A 20904-nucleotide genomic window follows, 5' to 3' on the forward strand; every position below is an offset into this window, starting at 1 on the left:
CATTGCTCTTGCCCCAGCACGCCAGCTCACCCCCAAAGCCAAGGCCTTACAGGGCAGTGTCTTCTGTACATCTGTCTGAACTCTGCTCATTGTTTTTGTTTGTTTGTTTGTTTGCTTGCTTGCTTGCTTGCTTGTTTGTTTTTAACCTCTGCTTTTCTTGCCCAGTTCTGCCCCAGGTTCTGGCCCACTCTTCCAGAGCTGAGGAGAGAGCAGGACGGACTCAGGAAGGTTCTATGCTCCTCCATCCTCAATGCCCCCAACCCTGCAGTTGTTTAAAACACACAGGATGCAAAGATCTTATCTGCCTTAGACTTGTTCATTGTGCTTATAACACACTTGGCGCATGTCTCAAAAGTACGGGCTGCTGGGGTATCTCATGGGGAGGGGAGCAAGTGGCAGAGTTGGTGCACACTGGCACGTGGGAAGGGGCCTGAACTCGGCTTGGCACAGTGACTGAGCACAATCTGGCCAGCATCAGCGTCACACACACGTCAGAGTAGCCATGGTCACTTTTGTTAGTTAAGATACTGCACTTGGCCCGGAAAAAAGAAAAAAGGGAAGGGGCCCAGCCAACAGGCCAAAGTGGGTGTGGAAGGGGGCACAACAAAATCCTGGGGGCAGAGTTGAGCAGAGATTTGCGGCTCGGGCTGGCAGGAAGGCTTGCCAGGGCCCTGTAGGTGGCCTCTGCACCCTTCTGTTCTCTCCCTGCCTCCCCACTGCTTCCTGCTCTGACCCCACCATGCCTGGGGCACCTGAGACCCCCCTCCCTCACCTCCCAAGAGCACAGGCTTTGGAATGAAAGGAACCTGGGTTTGAATCCTGAGATTCTAAGCAAGTTACTTAGCCTCTCTGGATCATGGGTTCCTGAGCTCCCGACTGGCAGAGCCCTGTGATAAAGGAGTTCATGAAAGAAGGTGTAACAATAGTGCCTATGTTTATGAAGTGCCCACTATGTGCCAGGATAGCTCATGTATTATATCACCAAATCCTCAAAACCACCCTGTGATGGTTGGTGCTTCTTAACACCCCCACGTTACAGGCAAGGAGGCTGAGGTTTAAGTAATTTGCCAAAGCTGATAAGCCAGTGGGCTTGGCCCCCAGAGTCCATGCTCCCAGCTACCCTGCTGTGCTGGTGGCTGGTGTGTGAGGGCACTCAGAGCCACCAGCTCACTCCCTAGGCCACTTTGCAGAGAGGCTGCAAAACTTTCTGTAGCAGCCAGGGGTGCTGACCTCAAGCTAGCATGCTGCCCCGGGGTCCCCCCACATAGGCCCTTCTGATCCTGTGGGAGGCCTTTCCTGACCACCTTCTGGCAAGTCTCTTCCTCCTTTCTCAGGGCTGGGGCTGGGGACCTAACATGGTATGGGCATGTTGCCAGGTGACATAAGGGAAGGGCAGCAGATCTCAGGAGGAACCTGTATACTTGGGGTACACTTGTTTTTAAACTGCTCCTTTTGACCCTTGCCTGGCCCAGGATGGGCCTGATGTTCCACTGAGTGATGGAAGCAGAGCTCAGAGGGGCTGTTTAAAGGGAGGGGTTTTCTTGGATACCTACTCATTCCCATTTCTCAGCCCTCAACCCACAAATCACTTCCTGCAGGGAATGGCTCAGGCCAAGCTCTTGTCCTGTCCAGTTAGCACCAACAGTGCTAAGTGTTATTTTAATCACCATCTCCCCTCCCCTCCGGGACTGGGTGCTTCTTGAGGGCAGAGACAAGGTAACTTTGCTCATCACTGCCCCCAGGGCCTGGCACCCTAGCACCTGACATGTGTAAGGTAAACAAAGGCCTGTCTGGGCCCACGGTGTCCCAGGGAGGCTGAGAGGCAGCATGAGGGTGTCCCCAGTGGTGACCACAGCAGAGACAGGTCTGACCCTGATCAGAGGATAAGACCTGCTGTGGGAGACAGGGATGGGCCCCCACCCCCCCCCCTCAACTTCCTGTGCCAGTTCACAGAAGGAACCAGACCAGAACTGCCAAGGGCAGTTCCCAGTGGAACGGCCCTCTTGGCCCAAGGCTGCCAGCCTCAGCTGGCACCTGCCTTGAGCCCTCGGGCCTCAGCCTCTGTGAAGTTTCCTTTCCCAACAACAGCACCAGCAGTAATAATATTGCCTAAGACTCACCCAGTGTCAGTGTTACTGCGTTCTGGGCCCTGGGCCAAGCGGCCTCCATGATTATCTCTCGGAATCCCCCAAGTGACCTCTAGAGACAGGAGCCTTTTTCACCTTTATCTTACAGGTGAGGAAACGAAAACTCAGAGAGGTTAAGTGACTCCTGCAAAGTGGCTCAGCACATGAGGGGTGGAGGTAAGGTTGGGAAACCAGAGTTCAGGACCAGAAGTCTTAACCCTAAAGCTCTCTCTGCCTCCAGGGCCTGCCTCTCTAATTGGATAGTCTGGGGCCTGTCCCCCCTGCTCAGTGGGCTCAGGCATTACATTCCACCTGCAGGACTGTCAGGAACCTGCAGCCCTCTCTGTCCCACACCCCTGGGGCTCAATAGGGCACTCGTTCATTTACCATGTTGATAAATATTTGTTGAACACCTGCTATGTGGCATCTTGTACTAGGAGCCAGGGATGCGCTGGAAAACAAAACCAGACCCAGACCCTGCTCTCATGGAGCATATATTCTGGTGGAAAAGAATCAGACAAATATGTATCCAATTACAAATTGTGATACGTGCCCAGAAGGAAAACTGAAGTTGGTTTCGAGGGAGAACAACACAGGAGGACATCACAGAGACAGCGGGGAGTCCTCCCCCCGAGATGGCAGTTATGCCCTGACACCATTGACAGATGTGGTCGGTTTCACCTGCGAGGTATTAAGAGGTTTCCCTTCCTTCTCCTCTCTCTCTCTCTCTCTCTCTCTCTTTAAAGATGTTATTTATTCATGAGAGAGACACACAGAGAGAAGCAAAAACACAGGCAGAGGGAGAAGCAGGCCCCCTGCGGGGAGCCAGATGCGGGACTGGATCACGACCTGAGCGAAGGCGGAGGCTCTACAGCCGAGCCCCCCAGGCGCCCGCGTTCTCCTCTCCATCAAAGAAAACTGCTGCGGCCCACGGCCATTTTGCCATTTGCGGAGGAAAAAAGCCCCTGAGTTTCCAGATCCTGGTGACCCCAGAGTAAAAGGTGAAGGGAAAATAGAACTTCACTTCTGTGGCTACAACGGAAGGGCCCCGAGCCCCGGGCGGAGCGGACGAGGCTGGCACCCCCGCCCCCCACGCCCTCCCGCCCTCCCGCCCTCGGAAGTGTGGTGCTCTGTCGCCACCTGGTGGCCGTAGCCGACCTGCGGGGACGACCGGGCTCCCCCGTCAGGGGCGGGTTTCGGAGCGCGGCTTCCCTCCCGCGAAGGCCGAAAAAGAGGCGGTGGGCCCGGGTGGCCTCCTGGCGGGGCGCGCGGCTGACAAAGAGCGAGGGTGGAAGGGCAACTGAGGCTTGAGAGTCAACTGACTGGAGGCGACAATGGCCCCATTGTGTCCGGGGCCTTGACCTTGATTTCCTGCCACTTCTCTCCGGCGTGGCATCACCCGGGTCTGATTGGCCGGGCGTCTGCTCCGCGACGGGGCGCGCCCCGGGCTGGAACCCGAGCGACCCGCAAGGCCGAGGTGCGCGACTGTCCCCAGGAAGCCCGGAGAAGGCCGCCTCCTCTCAGAAGTCCTCAGCCTCCCCCCTCTGCACGGCCGGGAGTGCGGGGCCGGCACCAGGCTCGCGCGGAAAGGTGTGGCGCGGGGCGGGGCGGGGCGGGGCGGGGCGGGGTAAGGACTGAGCTGCGATCTGAGACGCTGCTCCAAGTCAGTCATGGGATCCTTGGGCGCCGACTTTACAACCTCCTACCTTTCTGCTGTTGTTGAGGACACACCCACGGTGCCATTCCCATGGTTAAATATATATATATATATTACAGAGGCGCCGGGTGGCTCAGCGGTTGAGCGTCTGCCTTCAGCTCAGGGTGTGGTCCCGGGGTCCTGGGATCGAGTCCTACAACTGGCTCCCTGCAGGGAGCCTGCTTCTCCGAGCCTCTGCCTGTGTCTCTGCCTCTCTCTCTCTGTCTCGTGAATGAATAAATACATGTTTTTAAAATATATTACACAATACCATAAAAAGCTGTCCCTTTTTCACACTCACCGCCCTCCTCTGGTAACTACTGTTGGTTTCATGAGTGTCCTTCCTAGTCTTGCTCCAAGTATTTTATGAATCTATACATAGGAAAATGTGTGAGTTGGTGTATGGACTCTTTGGGCCTCTATTTTTTTCTTTCTTTCTTTCTTTCTTTCTTTCTCTTTCTTTCTTCTTCTTTCTTAAGATTTTATTTATTTATTCATGAGAGACACAGAGAGAGAGAAGCAGAGACACAGGCAGAGGGAGAAGCAGGCTCCATGCAGGGAGCTGAATGCAGACTCGATCCCTGGACATGGAAATCCTGACCTGAGCAAAAGGCAGACACCCAACCACTGAGCCACTCAGGCGTCCCTGGGCCTCCATTTTCTAATCTGAAAATGGAAATGAAAATAACAGAAAAGCTACTTGAGGTCATCCATGTGGAGTGTTTATTTAGCTCAGCACCTAGCACTATCTTTCTTGTCATTATCATTGAGCCCTGGGTCCACTTCTGAGGTCCCAATAGAAGCTCTTTCTTACTCCATAAGCTGTGCTTCCCCCTCCTTCTCCCCTCTAATAAACTGGGTTAAAAATCTGTGTTCCTGGGGCACCTGGGTGGCTCAGTGGTTGAGAGTCTGCCATTGGCTCAAGTCATGATCCTGGGGTCCTGGGATCGAGTCCCCCATGGGGCTCAGCTCCCTCACCCGTACCATGGGCTCCTAACAGGAGCCACCACATTCAACTGCTATGAGAATAACACAGCCCCCATGGAGGGACCCGGCGCTGAGAAAGCTACATGGTAGTTATTATGAGGTAGGAAAAACGAAGTGTCATGTTTATTTAGCATTTTTAGGCTTGCAAAGGGAATTTATAAGTTCTTCCTTCTCTTTAAGAGGAGCTAATCCAAAAAAATAAAAATAAAAAAATAAAAGGAGCTAATCCTCAGAGAAAGAAGTTTGGTTTTGATTGACAAGTCTCCAGAGAAAGGGAAATTCCTTCACTTCCACTTCTGTTGGAGCAGCCAGTTTTCACTTCCTGACACTGTTGCTTGTTCACTTCCTGACACTCAGGTCCCTGAGATGGGCCACAGAGTCTCCCTGGCCAGACAGCACCAGGATGCAGGACACTACAGGACCTCGCCGTTCCAGATGATGCAGCAGGGAAACAGCAAATCGATGTGAGTAAGATAAGGCCAAATTACCCATCAAGCAGGTGCTCTGTGCCCAGTCTACCACACCACACTGCACAGCACAGGGTCTGTTTCCCCTATTGGGGAAAAAAAACCCTTACTGCACATACTAGCTAATACTCAGTGCTTATTAGATCCCAAGTGTAAGCACAATGAACAACCTAGGACGGAGACGATCTTTGCCCTCATGTAGCTTGCTTTTTTAATGGTTCTGCACGTGATAACTTCCTCTGCTTTTTTTCCCCTATTTTTTGGTGTAACTTACACACATTAAAATTCACCTTTTTTAGTGCAAAGTTCTATGAGTTTTGACAAACACAGTCATGTAACCATCATCACAATCAAAATATAGAATATGTTCATCACCTCCTGAATATTTTGTTACTCTTTAGTGGCCAGCCCCTCCCCCCATCTCCAGCCATTGGCAGCCTTTAATTTGAGGGCTATCCTTGTATTTTGACTTTTACAAAATGGAATCTTTCAGTATGTAGCCTTTTGAATCTGGCTTCTTTACTTAGCATGATGTTTTGAGATTTATCCCTATTGTTATACATATCAGCAGTTCATGCCTTTTCCTTTCTTTCAAATTTTTATTACAAAAATGTTCAAATATGAAGTTAAAAGAATAATGCAGTGAACGCCTATAAACCTACTACCTAAATTCAATAATTGTTTCTATTTTGCTATATTTTAAAATGATGTCTATACATAGGCATATATTTGGAACCATTCAAAAGTACTTTATAGACCTTGACACTTCCCCTATAAAACTTCAACATGTGTTACCTAAGAATGAAGACAATTGGTAAGCATATCCCACTGAGCAAGTTGACAAGGATTCTCAAGTGCCATCTACTACCCATCCATTTGTAAACATCCCCTATTTCAAAAAAAAGTCTTTTGTAACTTTTTACCCAACTGTCAGAACTTTGTTTCTTAATTTTTAGTTTGAAATAATTATAGACTCACAGGAAGATGCAAAAAATTAGAGTCTTGTGTAGCATTTAACCAGCTTCCTGCAATGGTGACATCTTAAAAAGAGCTGTAGGAAACTCTCCAAATCAGAACACTGACATTGGTACATTACTGATAATCACACTGCAGACCTTATTCTGTATTCACCATTTTATAACCTGCACTCATTTGTGTGCATGGATGTGTGTATAGTTCTATGCACTTAATCTTGTGTATGGATCTGTGTATCTACCACCACAGCCGTGGTAGGTAACTGTGACCTCACCATGGAAAGATTCTCTAGTTCTACCTCTCTGTAGGGACACTCACTCTCACTTCATGCCTCCCTGTCCCTGGTCTACTAAGTTTTTCTCTGACTCTACAGTCTTATCATTTTGATAATGTTCTATACATGAAATCATACAGTAGTATGCCACCTTTTGAGATTGAAGTTTTTTTTCACTAAGCATACTGCCCTTGAGGTCCGTCTAGTTTGTCATGTGTATTATCACCAGTCCATATCCTGTAATGGCTGAGTAGTAAGCATTCTTACACAGATGGACTGCAGATTAGCTGTCCTCCAGTTGAAGGACATGTAAATTGTTTATGATAAATAAAGTTGCGGGATCCCTGGGTGGCGCAGCGGTTTAGTGCCTGCCTTTGGCCCAGGGCGCAATCCTGGAGACCCGGGATCGAATTCCACGTCAGGCTCCCGGTGCATGGAGCCTGCTTCTCCCTCTGCCTATGTCTCTGCCCCTCTCTCTCTCTTTCTCTGTGACTATCATAAATAAATAAAAATTAAAAAAAAATAAAGTTGCGAACATTTGGTACAGGTTTACGTGAGAACTTAAGGCTCATTTCACTTGAGTAAATACCTAGGAGTAGGATCACTGGGTTGCACAGTTAAGTCTGTCCTTCTGTGAATCTGCCAAAATCTTCTGCACACTGGCTCACATTCCCAGCAGCATGTGTGAGAGTTGTCATTGCTCTGCACCCTGCCAGTCCTAGCTATTACCACTTTTTCAAAAAAATTCTAGCCGTGGGGCACCTGGGTGTCTCGGTTGGTTAGGCATCTGTCTTCAGCTTGGGTCGTGATCCCAGGGTCCTGAGATCAAGCCCCACATCAGGGTCCCTGCTCAGTGGGGTAGCCTTCTTCTGTCTCTGTCTCTGTCTGTCTGTCTGTCTCTCTCTCTCTGCCCTTCCCCCACCCATGCTCACTCACCTCTCTCTCTCTCTCTCAAATGGATAGATTAAAAGTAAATAAATTCTAGCCATTTTAATATATGTGTGACGATATCTCCCATAACTTTTAAATCATAAATAAAATCAAGTTAAAACTCTTCTTAAAGCCCTCTAGTGGCTTCCCATCACAGAATCAAATTCAAACTCATTTCTGAGGCCTGCCAGACTGGCTTCCCCCACCTCTTAGAGACTCTGCCTCTAGTTCTGGTACAGCCCCAGTGAACTCCTGTGGTTTCTCCAACGCCCTAAGCTAGCTAGCTTTCCCTCAAGGCTTTTCTCTCCTAGTTCCTTTTGCTTGGAATGTTCTTGCCTCAGGTATCCACATGGTTCATTCTCTCTAACACCAGCTTCTCAGAGAAACTTGCTGATGGTCAAAATAAGCCCTATATCTGCACTCATCTTCACAATTCTCTTACCCTGTTTTATTTTTTTTCCTGGCACATACCTCTTCTTGGTATAATATGTGTCAGTCACTGAATTGCTTGCTGTCTGCCTCCCTTACACAGGCAGGGATTGGCTTTGTATGACTATCTCCACTGCTTAACACAATGCTTGGCACAGTGGAGACACTCGATAAATACTTGTTTAATGAATGTGTGTCAGAAACTTGTGACCCTCTTGTCATCCTTCTGACCCACCTTTTACTCATCTGGCATCCTGGCAACCAGCTTGGAGCAGGTGGAAACCACTTGGTTTAGCTGCTCCCCAGGACTCTTGCTTTCTGCTCAGGGCTTCTGTCTGCAGGTCTGAGGTTAATCCTGCTGGGGCAACCCCTGACCAATGGAGCTCTATTTGGTCAGGGGATGTTTACTCTCTTCTCTAACACTGAGTAGAGGTTCTCAGGTGCAGACCTCCGCAGGATGGAGCCCCCGTTGCCCACAGTGGTGACCAGCTCCATAGCACACCACGTCCTGGCTTTCTTTCCTTCCCATCTGCTCTCTCCACCCGCCTGCTCCTGTTCCCTAGAATCAGTGCTGGAAGTGACTTGCAAATAAGCCCTTTCTCTGCTTTCTCTACCTGCGAGGAGGTAGCAGGGATGGAAAAAAGCCCAGATTAAATTAGAACAAATATATGGAGCCCATAGTCTAGTGGGAGAGACAAATAATACTTTTAAAAAAGAAACAAAATTTAAATAACTACAGTTGAAGGGATAGAATTTTCAACAAATGGTGCTCTAGTAACTGAATATCAGAAAGGAAAACAATGGGTCTCAATCCCTACCTCACAACATACTTGAAATAGATCAAAGAACTAAGGATTTAATAAAGAAAAACTATAAAGCTTCTAGGAGAAAATTGACATGACCTCAGGATAGGCAGAGTTCTCTTAGATCACAGGTAGAACTAATCATAAAAGGGGGCAGAAGCAGCATTAAGAATATGAAAGGTAAGTCACAGAATAGAAGAAAGTTTTTTGATACATATATTTTTTTAAGATTTTATTTATTTATTCATGGGAGACACAGACTGACACAGGCAGAGGGAGAAGCAGGCTCCCCTACGGGGATCCCGATGCGGAACTTGATCTCAGGACCCTGGGATCATGACCTGAGCTGAAATCAGATGCTCAACTACTAAGCCACCTAGGTGCCCCTCATTACATATTTTTGACAATAATTTGCATGCACAGCACACAGAGAAATATATAACTCAAGAAGAAGGCAAAAACCAAATTAAAATATGGCAAAAAACTTTGGCAAATACTTTAAAAGAAGATATACAGGGCAGCCCTGGTGGCCCAGCAGTTTGGCAGCTACCTTTGGCCCAGGGTGTGATCCTGGGGACCCAGGATCAAGTCCCACGTCAGGCTCCCTGCATGGAGCCTGCTTCTCCCTCTGCCTGTGTCTCTGCCTCTCTCTCTCTCTCTCTCTCTTTCTCTGTGTGTCTGTCATGAATAAATAAAAATAAAATATTTTTTAAAAATAAATAAAAAATAAAAGAAGATATACAAATATCCATAAGCATGTGAAAACTTGTCCAATATTACTAGCCATTAGGAAAATGTAAATTAAAAACATGAGATGACACCATACACCCATTAGAATGGCTGAAATTGGAAAGAATGGTAGTAGGTGTTGATAAGGATATGGACCAACTGGAATTCTCATATGCTGCTGGTAGCAGTGTGAAATGGAAAAACACTGTGGAAAGAAGATTGGCAGTATCTTATAAAAATTTAAACATATACATACCATCTCCCCAGTGATCTCCATTATACTTATTTACCTGAAGGAAATAAAAATGGAGGTCCACAAGAAGACTTGAACATGAATTGTCAAAGCAGCTTTATTTATAATAGCCCCAAACTGGAAATAGCCCAGGTGTCCATCAATAGGCAAAGAGAGAGAAAAAAAAGAGAAAAAAAAAAATAGGCAAAGAGATACATTGTGGAATATTCATACAATTTCTTGGTATTCAATAAAAAAAACAAATACTGATAAGTGCTACAACATGAATAAACCTCCAGAACGTTAAGCAGAGTAAAAGAAGCCAGATTGAAGAATATATACCATATGATTACATTTATTATTTTTTTAGGATTTTATTATTTATTTTAGAGGGGGAGAGAGAGCACAAGAATGGGGGCGGGGCAGAGGGAGAAGGAGGAGTAGGCCACCCACACACACCAACAGGCCGTGGGACTATGACTCCAGCCAAAGGCAGACACTTAACTGAGTAAGCCACCCAGGTGGCCCCATATGATTACATTTAAATGAAGTTCTAGAACAAGCAAAAGGAAGCCATGGGAACAGGAAGTAGGGAGTGGTTGGCTGGGGCAGGTCATAGGTGGGTAGGGAGTGGGGAATATTGACTGGAAAGAAGGATCAGGAAAATTGGATAGGTTTTGGAAATTATATCTTGAGTAGAGTGGTGGATATATGAATATTTGTTAAAACTCGTCTTTTATTTATGTAAATTACACTTCAATAAGGCTCGTTTTATTTTACTGTTTTTTAAAGATTTTATTTATTTGAGCGAGAGAGCAAGCACAAACGGGGAGGGGCAGAGGCGAGGGAGAAGCAGACTCCCTGCTGAGCACAGAGCCTGATGTGGGACTCAAGCCCAGGACCCCGGGATCACAACCTGAGCTAAAGGCAGACGCTCAACTGAGTGAGCCACCCAGGTGCCCCATAGGCTGATTTGAAACAAGAGGTAGCTATAGCGTGTGATGAGTGCTCCAAAGGGAAGAAAACAGAGTACCATAAGAGAAAAAATGGGGAAGTAAGACTACTTTTGATTGGTTGAGCAAGGAAGGACTCTTGAGGAGGTGACATGGGAGCAGAGATCTGAATGTCAAGATGGAGTCAGCCATGGAAAGATCTAGGGGAGTGCATTCTAGGAAGAGGTCACTGCGGGAACAAAGACCCAGAATCAGGAAGGAGTTTGGTGCTATTGGCAACAGTCCGAAGGCCAAGTGTAACTGAAGTGGTAGGAGACAGGGTGGAGAGGGGGGCAAGAACCGGATCATGAAGGACCTTATCAACCCTGATAAAGGTTTAGAATTTGAAATGAATAAAATGCACATCTCTCTAGTGGGTCTAGTAGGGCAGAAACACATAAGCAAATAAAAGCAAAATAGGGTCATGGGTGATATATATTTGGGGAGTGTACGAGGATAAAGGAGGGACTAGTCAGCACTCCTGGGAAGACTTCTTGGAGGAGGTGACATTTCAGTCAAGATTTAAGGAAAAGCAGCAGAGGAGAAAGGATATTACATTGGAGGGTACTGTGTCTATACAAGCCCAGAGGCATGCAGCCCCACAGAACATTCGAAGACCTGAGCATAATGTCAGTCTGCTTGGAGTTTTCTGTAGGAGTGGAAGTGGCAGGAGACTGAAAGCTGTAGGGAGAGGCTTTTGAGCCTGTCAGAAGACAGAAAAACCCTAAAGAATGTTGAGTAAGGGAGTATCAGGACCAGGTGTACATTTCAGATCAAGACCTCCAGAAGGGTCAGGTGGAGAGCAGGACCACTGGTTCTGAAGTGACATCACGGAGAAGGCCTCAACAGGCCGGGCAGGAAGAAGGGCAAACTCTACAAAGAGGTGACTGGGCCTATCCTGAAGCTGGGGGCCCAACTGGCCTGTGGCTTGAAGGCCTATCTCCCCTGGGGGATAATGATCCAGGTAAGTAGGACAGATGAGGAGAAACAGGTTGAGGAGAAGATATGCAGTTTGAGGCAGCAGAGGGCCAGAAATGCTAACTTCAAAGTGCACCTGCTGCTCCCTTGGAGGGCTTGTTAGGCCAATATCCCCAGGCACTGGTCCCAGTGAGTCAGAAGCAATAGGTCTAGAACAGAGCTCAAGAAACTGCATGTGTACAAAGTGCCAAGTGCCACTCCCACTCTGACGCTGGTAGACGCCTTACCTATGGGACTGCCAATTTGGTCTCTCCAGGGGCCTGGAGCAGGAGGCAGGGCAGGTACATTCTCATCTGGAATGTGGCCAGAGCAGTACAGCAACCCAAGCAAAGGTGGCGTCTAAAATAAGGCTCTGGATGTAGTGATGTAGTGAGAGCAAAGATAGCTTGGGTTTCCACTGCTGCAGCTAAAGAATTGCAAGAGAGAGGCCCTGGTTATGATGTGTAACTCCTGATTACCTGCCCAGGGAGCCACAGAAACTCGTGATGGGGCCATGATTAAAGCATATGTCTGCATCTGCACCCTACTCTTGGGTTGCAGATGTTGGGGGCATGATGGGATTTACAGTGGTGGTGAACTCTGCATGAGTTCCGGGCAAAGAGAGCAGCTTCTACCAACCAACCTTCACTACAGCTCTGTGTGCTCAGTCCTATTATTATTCCCATTTTACAGATGAGGAAACGGAGGCCTCGAGACATTTAGTAAATTGTTCTGGGTCCCAAGGCCATGATTCAGGAGAACCCACGCTGGAACATAGGACTCTGGACTTCTCTAATCATAGCCTTGCCCTGCCTCCATAAGTCATTCCATTTCTTAATCTTAATTGATCTTCAAGTAAGGGAGAGGGCATAGTACAAGTTTTCTCTGTTTTGTCCTGCTCAGAAAGTATCTAGGTCCTTACTCTGTGTGTTTTCCAAAGAAGAGGCTCCCAGGGCCCAGAGGAGCTGGGACTTAAAGCCTCATGGTGCATAGGGAGTTGTCAGGTCCCAGGCAGGAGCACGTGCCTAATCTTCTATTGCTTCCACAGCAGTGCCACCTGTCTCCAGTAGCAGGAGGTGGATGAGGCGGCAGCAGCAGCAAACCTGTCCCCAGTGCAGTGCAGTCCTGTTTGGCTGTGATGAAATACTCATGGCATATGGCTGCAGAGTTACTATCTTGAGAGCAGACAGAAATGAGATTTTTCATGTGCCAGATTTCACTCCCTCTCTGAAACAATTCTTGTAGTAAACAGAGGTTTCCTGGTTTTAAGATCTACAGGATGGGAATTCCTTTACACTTTTTAAGTAAAACTATTGTCTTGCAGAGTTTCATTCTATTGATGGTGCAAATGTTTTTTAAACACAGAAGCTCTTCTGTGTCCCTCCCTTCCCCCAGAAGCCAGGACAGGAGGAGGCGCTGCCACCAACTCTGTTCCAACCCCAGACCACCCCGGGATGAGACCTCCCCATGTCCCATGGCTGTCATCCCTTGGCAAATGGGATGGGGAAGAGGAAAGGCTTGCTGAGTGTGGGAGGCCACAGGGTGGAGAAGGCAAGGAAGGGCCAGGAAGCAAGTAGAATGTGACTTTTAGGAGGAGAATTATTTTGAACTATGTCTTTTGCTCTGACAGCATAATGATCATTATTAGGACCTCAGATGTAACACGAAGCCCGCCCTGAAGTTAAATTTTCCCTTTCAGATAAGCGTGGCCTGTCAACCCACCATAGGATGGTTCTATGCCAACCTCCTCCATGTTGGGGGGGGGCAGGGTGGGGTTGGAATGTTCAGCTGCTTCCTCACTCTTACCTTTCATTAAGAACTTTGCTTTCTCTTTTTTTTTTTAGTAAACAAGGCACCGTTTTTCTACCTTAGCCTTATGAAATCAACCTGAGAAATGCTTTGTGCAAGGACCACAGCTGTTTTTACAGCTCTCTACCTACATTTCTACCCAGCTGCTCTCTGGAATCTCACCACCCCAGGGACCCTCCTGGACACGCTGTTACCTCTAATAGAGCGGCAGACCCAGAGCCCGAATTATGCCCAGACAGATTATTTTTGGCTTTCACAGTGTTATAAAAATCACTTTTCACATCAAAATCCTGTTTGTGGGCTCCTCTTGAAAAATCTGAAAATGTAGCTGCAGTGAAACACATTTCCCTGTGACAAGTGGCTGGAGCTGAGTAATAGCGGCTCCCTTTGCACTGAGTTTGTTCCCTGGTTTGCCACAGTCCCCACCACTCTCCTTCACCTCCCATCCACTGCCTAAGAGAGAGTAGCAATTAAAAGGCAGATACAGAGATAAGAATTTCAGTCCTAATACTACCACTCATGGTCTGTGGCTCCTTGAGCAGGTGTCTACATCTCTCTGAAGCCAGTTTTTAATCGGTAGGAAGTGGAGAATCATCCATGTATGCAGAGCACTGGCAGAAAGTCTAGGCTAGAGGAAGCACTCACTGAGACTTTGCCAAGTTTGTTAAAGGTGTATATGGACACACTATTGCAAATATAAGCTTCATATAAGCAAGGATTTTCTAAATCTGTTTTGTTTATTCCTACATCTTCTGAGTTTGGGATAGACCCTGGCACATGGTAGGCACTTAGCAAATGGGTTGAATAACTATGTGAATTTAATGTTACCATGAGTTCTTATGCTTCATGTATCATGTGCTAAATTATTATTATCCATCCATTTTAGAAATATAAATGCAAATGGATATAAAGGTTGATTATTTCAGGGCTAGTCTTCAGAGCTGTTGATGGAGATTTCATTGCCATATTCCACTGAGTAGCTGCCTAAGAGAAAAATGTGTTTTCCTCCAGGACTGGGATCCTAAGATCATTATCCGAATACCAGGCCACTTAAGAAATCAGTGCTTCAGAAAGTCACAATTAGAAATGCACGCATTTGTGTAACGCTTCTTGAGAACTCAAGGTGCTTTACAAACATGTAAAGCACTAAGTGCTCCCGAAGCACTTTCCTCAGAAGTAATACTTCCAGAGAGGATAGTGCATTTAGGTAAAACCAATGGAAGTTTCTATGCCACGATCTCAACAAGGCTCAACCTCTGAGTGCTGAAATTTGCTCCCCGCTGGATGCTGCTTTCCTGGAAATACAGAAGATAGGTTGACTCTCAACTTGATTCAATGTTAACCTATTGGTCCGTTGCATTACTTGTGCCTTCAGGAGCCTTCCATTGACTTGTGGTTTGGGTATTGGCGGCCTTTAGGGGTCAGCTGTGTTTTTTGTTTGCTTGGCATCGGCTTCCTCATTGTGGTAACTAAACTTCAATTTTCCTAGGGAAGCCCTTCCTTGTACACTTTCAACTGTAGGGTTTAGTGGTGGCTTAATCTCACTGGTGCTCAGCTCCAGAGGAGAGCATGGAAGTAGCCAAGGTGTCACATCTCTTGGCTCCAGCCAAACATTCAGAAAAAACCCAAGTTACCCAAAGCCAATGCAAACAATGAGACTCCAACCTGGAGCTTTTCTTAAGACTATTGGGAAAGAGAATGCCTTTTGTTTGCTGGGACTTTTTGCTGTGGGAATGTAATTCTGACACTGCCAGAGGCACCACCTGAGAATGCAGAGAAAAGAGAGCTGAGCCAGAGAAAGCAAGAGAGGAGATTTCTGGTGATAGTATTTGAGTGGCTATATACAGCTACACCTGAAACTTGCCTCTGGATTTTTGGTTTCATGAGCCAATAAATAAAATTTCTCTCCTTTTTTCTTAAAAAGCAATTTGAATAGCATTTTAGTCGGTTGCAATGAAGGCATTCCTGACTAGCAGATTAGAATTTGAAAAAGTAGATCAGAAAAAGAAACACAAAACTGTGACACCCCTTGCTCAGATGAAAACTGAAACCTTGAATGTGGCCACAAACAAACTGATGAGTTTGCCTTTTCTTCCTTGACCTGGACCTCCAATTCCATTAGACTCCGGCAGAGCAGTGACCTAAGAAAGAGTACAAGAAGCATAATTATTTGTCTCATTTCTTTAATACTCTGACACAAAAAAAGAATCTGGTCACTCTTGAGCTAACCACATTCACTGGCTTTCCTTTCACATGTATTAATTTGCTAAGTAGAAGACACTGAAATAAGCCAGGGGCCAAGTCTTAGTAGACTTCTCCAGTGCTTTAAAACACTCTATACTTGGGGCACTTGGGTTGCTCAGTGGTTGAGTGTCTGCCTTCAGCTCAGGGTGTGATCCTGGGGTCCTGGGATCCAGTCCCACATCAGGCTCCTTGCAGGGAGCCTGCTTCTCCCTCTGCCTGTGTCTCTGCCTCCCTCTGTCTCTCATGAATAAGTAAATAAAATCTTAAAAAAAACAAAAACCCACACACAAACCACAACTCTCTGTGCTTGACCTAGAGAAGTCCACTAGTGTTTGCCATTGAACCTGTGAGCTCCAGAAACATGTTGTTCAACTTGTGCAACGTCTAGAGAAGTCCATTTAATAGAGTTACTGAGTGTCTGTGTGTCAGGCTCCAGATTTCACACAGCTTTAAACAAATGGTGGCAGCCTTTCTCTTTTTGAGGAAGGCTTGTTTCTAGTCCTTTGTCATCCCTTCTTGACTCTTTGGGGCAACACCTTTGCCATGACCCTCTTCCCCTCTGACCAGCCTGAACTCTGCTGCCCAGTGATTACAGAAGACTGCTTCCCATTCCCATTTCCCATTTCCAAGAGCTTCCCTGGTTCCCTGTGGGTTCCATATGGAATCTATACTCTTCTTCTTAGCCTTTAATAAGAACAATACCGAGACTAAAAGCTCACAGTTTGGAGCATTTACCAGGTACTGGGCACTATGCTTAGGTTTCATATGCACCCTCTCAGTTAATCCTCAAAATGATGCCATAAAGTAGATATTAATAGTTATACCTATTTTTTTTCCCAGATGAGGTACAGAGAGGTCAAGTAATTTGCTCAAGTCACATGGCCAATAAATGATAGGAGTCCGAAAACAACTCTGTTACTTCAGCTTCAGACCTCATGTTCCTACCAGAAGATTCTGCTATCTTCAGAGCTCTTCCACAACCTGCTCTGTCTCTACCTTGTTCCTCACAACTCTACAATTTCTGCAGTCCACTTAGGCTGGTCTTCGGTTATGCCTGCTGTTCTCTGATTTTGTTGTCTTTGCTTATTTGTTTAGTCATTCGCTCATTCAGCACATATGTACCTAGAATGCAATCTTTCCTTCTACCTCTCCAAATCCTGCTTTTCAATGCTTTGCTCCACATCCTTCCTTTCATGCATCCCACATTAGCCAGTGTACTGGCATAGCCTTGCTTTCATGAATGCTGGGGACACAGAAGGGAATGACAACATAGTTGAGCATTCGGTTTCACAGGGGCCTTACCAGATCTCATGCTATTTGGCTTTCCCACCAGGAGGCAGATGCCTGGAGAATGAGGTGAGGGAGCACCTCTTCTTTTGTAGCCATCACCACACTGAGTGCACAATAGCCATTCAAGAAACATTTTCATCCAATTGTTGAGTGAACAAACAGGATCCAGTGAAAATATAGTGGTTTTTTAAATTTATTTTTATTTTTTTACTTTTTAAAAAGATTTTCATTTATTTATTCATGAGAGACACAGAGAGAGAAGCAGAGACACAGGCAGAGGGAGAAGCAGGCTCCTGGCAGAGAGCCCGGCGCAGGACTTAATCTCAGGACTCCAAGAGCATGACCTGAGCCAAAGGCAGACGCTCAACCACTGAGCCACCCAGGTGCCCCAACACAATGGTTTTTTAAATGGCCTTGTGAAGGGGCACCTAGTGGCTCATTGAATAGAGCATGTGACTCTTGATCTTGTATTTGTGAATTTGAGCCCCATCCTGGGGAATTTGAGTTCTATCCTGGGGCATAGAACTTCCTTTCAAAAATAAAAAAGTGAGATAAAATGGCCTTCTGAAAAATCATGAATCTGGATTCTTTCTTTCATCAAGACTTCAGGTAAAGTTTATGAGGTAGGTGTCACTATCCCCATTTTTACAGATAAAACTGAAGCTCAGAGAAAGTGGGTAACTTGGCCATCTTCATAAAATGCATCGATCTCAGAGCACAAGCTCCCTAACCACTGCATCAGGCTGCCTCTGCATCCTTAGATAGTTCTCCTGAATTACATGTGTAAAAAAATCCATTACAGCTTCTGTGGCTAATGAACTTTTACAGAAAATATGCTTTGTCAGGGCCTTCTACACAATTTTTCTTTATTTCTGGGAATGGAAGGAAACTCACTACTGTTCTGAAGAAACTTGGTAAAACTGCATCAACTTCTACCACTGCCCCACTGCTGCGTCCTGGGACTTGAGGTCAAATTCTAGAAAGAACCACATGGGATCCACAACCTGGCTATGTCTCTCAGGTTCTTGGATGCTGCCAGCAGCATTCTCTGGGTTTGTACTCACATGACAGCACTCCTTCATTATGGATGTGGAGGTGGATATGAGGGTGGGAAGTGTTCTGTTTTTCTTTTGATAGTTATGCCCTCTCAATCCCAACCAACTCAGTAAAAGGGGAGTGGCCAGGGACCTTACTGAAAACATGTCTCATCATCTCTTCTTCCCCAGCACAGCCCTTATTTGTCCCAACTCTCATGAGAAGGCAGTTATCCCTGCCTTATACCCCTCTTTCTCACCTTGCTCTGCCCTCATTAGGACCTCAGAGGCATATGATTGCCCCTAAAGGCCTAGAAAAATTTCCACAAAGTCTTACTGTCAGAGTAGACTTATGGACGTAGAGTAGACTTATGGACATATAGTCTCTGGTCTTCTGTATCGGTGGGTCAAGCCCCTGATGGTCAAAATAAGGTTTTGGAGTGTGCATAAGTGACCTTCATTCTTCAGAGGCTAACAGGCAATGCTGTATTCCCCTGCCAACCTTAGAAGGACACTCCAACCCCTCAGCACTGCTTCCTGGGTCTCTCTTTATCTTGCCCTCCCTTTCAGCAAACCTCTTCCCAAAACCACTGCTGCATCTCCTTTCTCTCCAATCCCTCCTCAGTCTGGGCTCCCAGCATGTTCCCTTCCACCATATTCTTCAAACCTCATTCTAGCTCAATTCTGCCCCCACCCTCCCTTACCTCCAGGAAAGATTTTGGTTAGATCTGCTGTACAACCCAGGTCTCACCGCCCCAGCCCAGCTCCCAACATCTTCCTGCCTACTATTCTCTGCCCCTTGGGACCTTGGGCTCATGTTTTCAATCTCTTCTATTAGTACAGCTCTGTCTGAAGCCATGATTCTTCTCTACCTTTCACAACTGTCGTCTTCCCCATTTATATGTGTTTCTTTTAAAAATAAATGCAGACAAGTAAAAAAGTATCACTTAAAACTATTCATGAACTAATAATGAGTACAGGTGATACTTTGACAGGAGACACACTACTCATCAAACTCCTAATCTTCAGAGATTATGTGTCAATCAGCTGGGCAATGCCAAAAGGTGCTCACTAGAAACTGATCATAAAATAACTTTTTTACCTGTTAAATAAAAAAATTCAACCAAAGAATTTTAAAGGTCTAATTGGCTTTATTAAATGACTAAATCAGACAGCATCCCATCTGCCTGGTAGAGGGTGGTTGTACAAAATGGAATTTTTTTTCTTTTTAAAGGATTCTTTTTTTTTAAGATTTTATTTATTTATTCATGAGAGACACAGAGAGAGAGAGAGAGAGAGAGAGGCAGAGACACAGGCAGAGAGAGAAGCAGGCTCCATGAAGGGAGCCCCATGGTGGGACCTGATCCCGGGACTCCAGGATCACGCCCTGGGCCAAAGGCAGACACTCAACCACTGAGCCACTCAGGCATCCCCCTTTTTAAGGATTCTATGTATTAGAGAGAGAGAGAGAGAGAGAGATTGAGAGAGAGCAAAAGCAGGGGAGGGGGGAGGCAGTGCAGGGGGGGAAGCAGGCTCCCTACTGAGCAAGGGAGTCCCAAGAGGGGCTTGATCCCAGGACCCTGAGTTCATGAACTGAGCTGAAAGTAAGTGCTTAACCAACTGAGCCACCCAGGGAGCCCTGGAAGGTTTTGTTTTGTTTTGTTTTGTTTTGTTTTGTCAGAAAGGAGGTTGGAGCAAGAAAGTTGTCAGCAGAAGAAAAGAAGCTCTAACTTTGTTAGGGCTGAGTAGAAGGCTTCCTATAATGCAGATTACCCCATTTTCCTTTAAGGGATGGACAGCAAGTACCATGTGACAGATTGCCTCATTGGTGCTTATCAGAAAATTCCTGACTGCATTTCTGGCAAAGGTTGAAATTGCAATTGGGTTATAGGTTATTAAGCCTTGGTATGGTGACTCGGCCAAAGTGACATCGAGGTCTATGGTTTTTCTTTTTAATAAGTCTAAAATCCCATAGTTTGAGAGGGAGGGACAATATATGAAACCCATAGTAGTGCAGGGAATAACAGAGTAGAACTTAAATGAAACTCAATTAGCAAGAAGCAAAGGGGTGAGATAAACAGTGGCTCTCAAACTGGGACTTCCATGGGATGTTAAATTCTCACTTTGAAGCTGGTGGTCTACACCGGTCACAGAAGTGTCGGCATATGGTTATAGCAGGCAAGGGGAGGACACTTGAGAAAAAACAATTTCTAAAATGAGTAAAAAATTATTTTTGCGAGTAGGACTCGCTGATTTTTCCTCGACTTTGTTCTGGGAGTGTTTCGGTCATTTCTTTTTCTGTGGAAACACAAGGCTTTCAGAACAGGAAGTCGGGGGCCTGGGCCTGAATGAAGGAGGTTGTTACATTCTCTGGCAAAGGCTTCACTACTTGCCGTGAAGAAAAGTTGCCAGAGAGCAATCCAGTTAGTTTCAGCCCCGGTCCTCTCAGGTACAGCTCGGAAACTAAACCCCCGAACGATCTGAATCTAGACGGAGAAGACACCAGGAGAAACGGCCTACAGCGAGCCCGGCCTGAGCGGGCCACGGCGGGGACACAGTCTGCCTTCCAGACGCCTGCAGTGGCGGGGGCCAGGGGGCATCGTCTGGCGTCTCGGAGAACCAATCCGACCTGAGAGAAGTGCGGGTTGGGAGTCTCCGGTACACCCCAGCTCAGGGGCGGGAGCACGGAAGCCAGGCTCCCGCCTCCGGTTCCCACTCAGCCCCCGACCAGAGCGCGCTCCGGGAGGCGCACGGAGGCCCGGAGGCTGGGGGTGGGGCTTAGTGCTGTGACGCCATCGCCCCGCCCCGCCTCGCCCCGCCCCGCCCGCCCCGCCCCGCGCGCGTTGCCGGGGTGATCAGGTGACTCGGGGCTCGCGGCGTTCCGGGCAGCCGTGACGTCAGGCGCGCGGCTGTTTCTCTCTTGCTGGGTG

At 46.8% G+C, this 20904-nt stretch overlaps 1 long non-coding RNA gene across 1 annotated transcript; it reads left to right on the top strand.

The window, feature by feature from the left end:
• Positions 1-3257: 3257 nt before the first annotated feature.
• LOC125753723 (uncharacterized) lies at positions 3258-19017 on the top strand. Its single transcript, XR_007406177.1, has 3 exons — positions 3258-3716; positions 5167-5273; positions 13442-19017. It is a non-coding gene; the product is annotated as an uncharacterized LOC125753723 (long non-coding RNA).
• Positions 19018-20904: the final 1887 nt, after the last annotated feature.

This window comes from Canis lupus, chromosome 2 (genome assembly GCF_003254725.2).
Source record: "Canis lupus dingo isolate Sandy chromosome 2, ASM325472v2, whole genome shotgun sequence".
NCBI lineage: Eukaryota > Metazoa > Chordata > Mammalia > Carnivora > Canidae > Canis > Canis lupus.